At 39.8% G+C, this 8,141-nt stretch overlaps 1 pseudogene; it reads right to left on the bottom strand.

The window, feature by feature from the left end:
• Positions 1–6,030, bottom strand: part of LOC103199144 — a 39,095-nt pseudogene extending 33,065 nt beyond the window's left edge.
• Between the last annotated feature and the right edge of the window lie 2,111 nt (positions 6,031–8,141).

Genomic DNA, 8,141 nt, shown 5'->3' with positions numbered 1-8,141 from the left:
TATCTCTATGGAAGTAGATTGCCCAATCTTCCTTCTGAGGAGTGGCTGGTGGCTTTGAACTGCTAGCCTTCTGGTCAGCAGGCAAATGTCTTAGGCACTATGCCACCAGAGTTCCATCAGTAATATTCTTATATAAACTTCTCAGTAATTTTTTTATTTACTCAGGCTAATGTAGTTAATTTTGATTCTATGTAATTTTGTATCTGTAGCAGTTTGGAAAACCTCATCAAGTTTCTTATAAGAGTCCTAGTCTAATGATATCCACATTAGAAATATTATCTTCATTTTTATAAATCTGATATAGTTCATTTTGTTAGCAATAATTTGATGAAGGATTTTCAGTGTATCAGCAAAGTAAAATTTATCTGCAGATGACAAATTTAAAATGGTTAAGATTAACTTACAATAAGTTTTAAAAGTGAAAGACTTAATTGGAGTCAATTATAAAAGTAATATAAAGCCTATTAGTCTAACGGACCAATGGACCATGGGAACCTCTGACTACATGACCCTGAGACCAGAAGAACAAGATGGTGCCCAGCTCCCAATGCCAACACTTGAAAACAGATCAAAATTAGAGATCCTGGATAGAGTGGGAGAAAAAATGTGGAGGAAAATTCAAAAACATAAAAAAAGACCAGGATTACTGGTCAGATAGAGACCAGTGAAACTCCCAAGACTATGACCCCAAGTCACCCTTCAGGCCTGAAATTGGACGCACTCCCATGGCTTAACTCTCAGCCAAACAATGGACAGACCAATAAGCTGAACAACTACACCAGGGAGATGCACTCCTTAAAACAGTCAACCACGGGAGATCAGAAGGACAACATTTGCATAGGGAGAAATCTAGGTAGACAGGGACACATAAGTAAGAATGACACAGGGAATGGGTAACCAACCACAGGGAGGAGGTGGGAGGAGAGCTGTTATATTGTGGGGACTGTAATCGGTGTTGCAAAATAAAATGTATATGAACTGTTGAATGTAAAATGAATCTGCTTTGTAAAATTACACCCAAATCACAATAAAAAGTTACCAAAGAAAAATAATAATACAAACCTAAACAAAGTCTATTTGAAAAACAAAAGGAAAGTTAGATGAAAATGTCTCTAAACATAAAGATTAACCTTGTTTCTAAAGGGCTTCAGATATAACACATAGTAATTATGAGACATAATAGCATATTCACTGCCATAGAGTTGATTCGACTCACAGAGACCCCTCCTTAGGTTTCCAAGGCTGCATCTCTATAGAAGTAGATTGCCCAATCTTCCTTCTGAGGAGTGGCTGGTGGGTTTGAACCACCAGCCTTCTAGTTAGCAGTCAAATGCCTTAGGCACTATGCCACCAGAATTCCCCCTAATATCATGCAGTCAGTATATATTAAGTATCTACAAGAGTATAGCAAGTTTCTAAACATCTGCATAGTAAAATAAAATTATAGATAAATGATGTGAATTCTTTTGTTAAAATTATTGCCTTGCTGATGTTAGATAAAAAGGAAAATAAAGTTGTAATCTTGTTGAAAATAATTCAAAACAGGTTGCAGCAGTACATCAACAGAGAAGTGCTAGAAATTCAAGCTAGATTCAGAAGACAATGTGGAATGAGGGATATTATTGCTGATGTCAGATGGATCTTGGGTGAAAGCAAGGAATAACAGAAAGATTTTTACCTGTGTTTATTGACTATGTAAAGGCATAGTCAATCATTAGAGATTATGAATAAAATTGTGAAGAATGAGAATTTCAGAATACTTAATTGCGCTCATCTGGAACTTGTGCATAAACCAAGAGACAGTAGTTTGAACAGAAGAAGGGAATACTACATGGTTTAAAATCAGAAAAGGTGTGCATCAAGGTTATATCCTTTCACCATACTTATTTAATCTGTATGCTGGGCAAATAATCTGAGAAACTGGACCATATAAAGAAGAACAAGACATCAGGATCAGGGGAAGACTCTTTAACAACCTGAAATATGCAGATGACCCAACTTTACCTGCTGAAAGTGAAGATGAATTGAAGCACATATTGAGGAAGATCAAAGACTACAACCTTCAGTATGGATTGCACCTCAAAATAAAACAAAAATCCTCACAACTGGACCGTTAAGTAACATCATCATAGATGGGGAAAAGATTGAAGTTGTCAGGGATTTCATTTCACTTGGATCCACAGTCAACACCTATAGAAGCAGCAGTCAAGAATTAGATGTCATATTGTACTGGGAAAATCTGCTGCAAAAGACTTCTTTAAAGTGTTAAGGATCAAACATGTCACTTTGAAGACTAAGGTGTGCCTGATCCAAGCCATGGTAGTTTCAACAGCCTCATGTCCATGTGAAAGCTAGACAATGAGTAAGGAAAACCAAAGAAGAATTGATGCCTTTGAATTGTGGTGTTGGTGAAGAATATTGAATGTACCATGGACTGCTAGGAGAACAAACAAAGCTATTTTGGAAGAAATACAGCCAGAATGCTCCTTAGAAGTGAGGATGGAAAAACTTTGCCTGCTATACTTTGGACATATTATTGGGAGTTCCTGAAGAAGAACATCATGCTTGGTAAAGCAGATTGTCAGGAAAAAGAGGAAGACCTTCAATGAGATGGACTGACACAGTGGCTGCAGCCATGGGCTCTAGCACAGCAACAATGGTGAGGCTGGTGCAGGACTGGGCAGTGTTTTGTTCTGTTGTACATGAGGTCGCTATGAGTAGAAACTGACCTGATGGCACCTCACAACAACACTAACTGGACGTTTGGCAGTTCAAACTTACCTAGTACTGCTGTGGAACAAAGGTCTGGTAATCTACTTCCATAAAGATTACAGCCAAGAAAACCCTGAAGAGCAGTTCTGTTCTGTAACATATGGGGTTGCTATTTAGAATAGAAGCTCTAGTAGCATAGTGCCTAAGGTACTTGACTGCTAACCAGAAGGCTGGCGGTTCAAATCCACCAGCCACTCCTTGGAAGGAAGATGGGCCAATCTACTTCCGTAGTGATACTGCCTCAGAAACCCAAGGAGGGGTCGCTATGAGTTGGGTCCGACTTGATGGCACATAACAACAACAACAACATAGTTAGAATTGCCTCGATGACAATGAGTATAGGTCATGATCACAATAGTGAGATTTCTTCTGTGTTTGTATTTCAGTAGTATGTTGGCTGCAAAATAAGAATACAGAATCTTTTTCAAATGTCTACCTTAGAAGTAGGAGCTCTGGTAGCATAGTGGCTAAGACACTTGCCTGCTAACCAGACGGCTGGTGGTTCAAACCCATCAGCCACTCCTCGAAAGGAAGGTTGGGCAATCCTACTTCCGTAGTGATACTGCCTCGGAAACCCAAGGAGGGGTTGCTATGAGTCAGGTTTGACTTGACGGCACATAACAACAACAACAACAACCTTAGAAGTAGTGGCATTTCTGAAATAGAGCTAAGGGTTGTTTCACCAATCCTGGTTTTTTCCAACTGCTTTTCAATATATCCAACTTGTAATCCTTTAGCCTGGAAGTCTAGAGTTCAGTAGGGTCAGGCCAAACATTCGAAGATAGAGCCTGGATTTAGTCTTATTGTCCTACTTACATTGTACCTGTGGTGAAATTGACACTCATGTGACTTCAGAACTAAGCCCCACCCCCCCAAAAAATGTTTTACCCATGTCCACCTAATTCCTAATCCTTTCAAGGCATTCTGTTTATCTCTTTAATTTCCAGCATCTGAAATTAAACCCTGTATGAGCTCACTTGATTTAGACTCTGAGACACACTGCCCCAAATTACACCATCTAGTGTGGACTGGATCTTACCCCTCAAATGATTTTCTGGAAGCATGATACTACTACCTACTTGATTTCAAATGTGGTCAATTTCTGGAGACTGATTTATGTTCTACTCACTGGATTGGATCCAGAGGACTTGACGCTGGCCAAACCCAGTGCTTCACCATGCTCCTTAGGACACTATCATTTGGGCAGGGTTATTGGACCTTATTCCAAGCCCAGGTCCAAGTCTCTGACTTCTAGCTTTCTATTTCCCCACTGGCCCATTGCTGAGGTCCAGCTTGCCTTACAGAAGATCTAGTTTGGATGACTACACTACAGATGAGAACCAATCTTGGATTCTTGCCTTCATGGCTTCTACTGTATCAAATGCACTCTCCTGCCACTGCTACATGGGAAAGAGAGAATTTGGCCAATTCAGAGTTTATTCCAACCCACCTGGCTTTATTTTCCTTTTGGGCAATGTAATATTAGAATATAGACCCAAACCTATTAAGCTAAAGTACATTACTTTGGCTTTATTCTGAAATAAATCTGCAGAAATTTTCTATGGAAAATTTAAAAACAAATGCCTTTTTTCAGTTTCTTCCTTCTTCTCTATTTTATCAACTATTACCTAAGGGTGAGAAGAAAAATAATGTGACCTGCCAGAGTTTTCATCCAGGGACTGGAGACATGATCTCCACTGGATGAAGTTTAAAGAAATAATGTGAGAGTTTAAAAAATAATAATAAGGTCACATTTGATCACATCCCATATACTGGTTACTCTTGCTCTGATAGTTTCATATTTTTTTACATTTTTCACAGGTAAAAGATACATTCTTTTTTTCTAATTCAAATAAGGGATAAAAACTACTTTAAACACGAAAGAAGTGGATGGAAGTAATACAGGATTTATTGAGCCTACTGTGCACATTGGTTCATTCATTCCACAAATATTTATTGAGCACCTGTTATGTGACAGACACTGTGCTAGGCAAGCCCTATCTGGGGATCAGCAGCAAACAAATGGATATAATCTTACTGTTAGAGAGTTTACTGGGCAGGACAAAGTTAAATTAAACAAGGGAAACTATCGTTATCTATGGATCATCCATACTCTTTGGTATTTTGATTGCTTGTGGTGATGGTGGTACGATTCACTGTGGTTTTCTTTGGGAATGGGCTACAATTGAGAAATAGGTATAATTTTAAAACCAAACCAGTTGCCGTCAAGTCAGTTTTGACTCATGTTGATCCTGTGTTTCTCATTGTAGAGCTGTGCTCTGTAGGGTTTTCAGTGGCTGATTTCTCAGAAGCAGATCACCAGGCCTTTCTTCTGAGGGACTTCTGGCTAGACTTGAACCTCCAGTCTTTAGGTAACAGCCACATGCCTTACCCGTTTGCCCACCCAGGGACTTTTGCTACAATTTTGCCACCTGTTATTTTGGGAAGTTGAGAAGGACAGATGACAGATATAAAAGAAAATCAATCAGTTTGTCTACTTAACAATAACTTAGACTTAGGAAAAAGGAAGTTAAAGCGAAAGGTCAAAATGAATATTAAAGAACAACAGCAGTGTGATGGAAAGAGACTGGAATCAGAAATAATTTTACCCTTTTTTGGAATGTTAAGCAAACAAAACACCACTGAGAACAAAAACCTCCCTCCTCTAACTTTAGCCCACTTGTTGTCTCCCCTTTGCCTCTCTAGCTCTCTCTCCTTCAAGCGCTCCCACAGACAAAACATTTTCAGTCCTTGCACTCCCACGGTGCATCAACAGAAATAAGAGCGTGTACTCAGCAACTGCAATTAGCTTGTCACTGGGACTGTGCAAATCCATTCACCTCCCCTATTTAGACTAAGTGATATTATAAATGCATCTGCAGTACTGATGAAAAGGCAAGCAGTAATACAAACACCACTGCTGCCTGCAAATAAGAAGGACAATTCTTAAGTGTCCTGCTGAGGTAGCAGGAAGGCCATTCAGGACCTAGAAACACATGGACAGGCACTGTCATTTGCAGAACAGTTTGACAACAACTCACTGTGGTTCGCACTGCACTGTGGGAATCGATGTGGTCTCTTAGAGAAGAGGAACAGGGATGGGTCAGGAAACCTGTTACTAGAACTGGTGCTATTGCTGCCTTGAGGCTTCTCCTCTGTCAAAATGAAGGCAATCATGTCCACCTGCTTATTCTCAGCAAGGAAATGAAAATCAAATGGCTTAATATGTGTCAGGGTGTTTTTGCAATTGGAAAGCATGATGCCAATAAGAACTGTTAAACATGAATGATATTATTGAATATCAAAGAGGGTTTTAAATATAAAATGAGGCAACTATGTAGGAGTTTATTACACAAGACTGCATTGTTAACTCCTTGCACTGCTGGAGAGGTTATCTAACATTTACAGAACTGTTGTCAGAGACTGTTGGAGCCAAAACTACTGGAACGATACATGTGCAGTATCAGAGGGAGAGAGGACACAGTGACTGACAGAATTATAGAAGGGGCTGAGTAGGTTGGCATAACCTAATCCAGCTTTCCATGAAAGGAGGAAAAGGGAAATTTCTGACAACTGAAGTGCACTAACAAGCAGCTAACAACATTCCTCACTCTTCTATACAAACCACCCCTCCACTCTTCTACATGGTGTGGATGGGTCTGGCCATGTAGTCCCATACCTCGCTGATGCTATGGGAGGTGTTGTTATTCTGGACACTTTGAACTGTTCAAGTTTGGTCACATGACCAAAACTTGGGTGAAGGTCCTCTCTGACACATCTCCAGCTCTTTCAGGAAAAACACTTTCTTTACATAAAACAAAATTTCTCCACATCAGTCCTATTAACACTTTGACCCAGATAATTGTTTTGGAGGCTGTCCTATGCATTCTAGGATGTTTAGAAGCATTCCTTATATGTCAGTGATACCCCCCGTTTTGATAATCAAAAATCTTTTCAGACTTTGCCAAATATCCCCTGAAGGAAAAATTGACCCCAGTTGAGAACCACTGTTCTAAGACCAGTCTGTGAGAATAAAATAAACTATGTTTGTCTGCAACCATATTCCCTGGCTTCCCTGGAATGAAGGTTGCATAGAGAAGCCATCTGCTGCAGGAGAGGATGAGGCCAACAGAAAAAGAAGAAAAACAGAGAGGGAGACCGAATGACATCTTTTAGGTTTGGATTGATTTTTAGGTCACTTGCAACTGACATATATATGTCATATATATATGACAGAATCCTGACATATGTCTACATATCGTTGTTGTTATTGTCAAGTGCCATTGAATCAGCTCTGACTCGTAGCAACCCTAAGTACAACAGAATGAAACACTACCACCCAATCCTGCCCCAGCCTCACAATCCTTGCTATATCTGAGCCCATTGTCGCAGCCACTGCATCAATCCATCTCATTGAGGGCCTTTCCCTTTTTTGCTGACCCTCCACTTTACCAAGCACAACATCCTTCTCCAAGGAATGGTTCCTTCTGACAACATGACCAAAGAAGGTGAGACAAAGTCTGGCCATTCTCGCTTCCAAAGAGCATTCTGGCTGCACTTTTTCCAGGACAGATTTGTTTGTTCTTCTGGCAGTCCAGGGTACTTTCAGTATTTACGTATATAACTTTTTTCTCTGAAGCCATATGTGACACAGTTTTCTCTTCCAGTAGCTACACTTGCTTATATTCTAACATATGGTAATCTGGCAAGAAAGCCATGACCAACCAAAACAAACAGACATAAAAACCTTTTGCTCATCCATGGGTCAACTTGTACAACTTTTGTATTCTTCATATCTTTTAATATACTTTGGGAAACAAAGCAGCCATCAGCAAAATGTGGTTGAAGTATAGCATAACAATACAGGTAGAGAGTTTTACAACTTAGAAAGCATTTTCAAGTAAAGAAATAGGGGGCAGGCAGGCATGAGGTTCCTCTTTTCAACAATGTACTAAAGATGTGTAAAGCACTCTAAGCTCCACAGTGTCAGGTAGGAAACTGGAGATGAGTTTGATTACAGATCTGCTGACCACTGGCCCTCTCTTTTGGCATCTGTCTCAAATTATATTTGTGGCCTCAGCTTGGGGATCTAAATATTCAAATACTATATTGTTTCCAGAGTCTGAATTTCCATCTGGAATTCTATCCAAAGCAAAGTAGCACCACAGCCAAGAAAGCCATTTCTTTTTCCAGTTTATTTTAAACATGGACACACATTCCCCCTTAGTACTAATCAAACTGCTTAGTAAATGCTTTGCCCCAGAGGATGAGGACAAGGACTCTAGCAGAGTCCTGGAAGCCAGAAACTTGGCATTTGAGAGTTATTATATACCAGGCCTTAGTTCTCATATGATCACTACTGGTGGCCT

This window comes from Orycteropus afer, unplaced genomic scaffold (genome assembly GCF_000298275.1).
Source record: "Orycteropus afer afer isolate SDZICR_OR568_19922 unplaced genomic scaffold, OryAfe1.0 scaffold00104, whole genome shotgun sequence".
NCBI classification, from domain to species: Eukaryota; Metazoa; Chordata; class Mammalia; order Tubulidentata; family Orycteropodidae; genus Orycteropus; species Orycteropus afer.
This window is presented reverse-complemented; position numbering and strand designations above follow the sequence as displayed.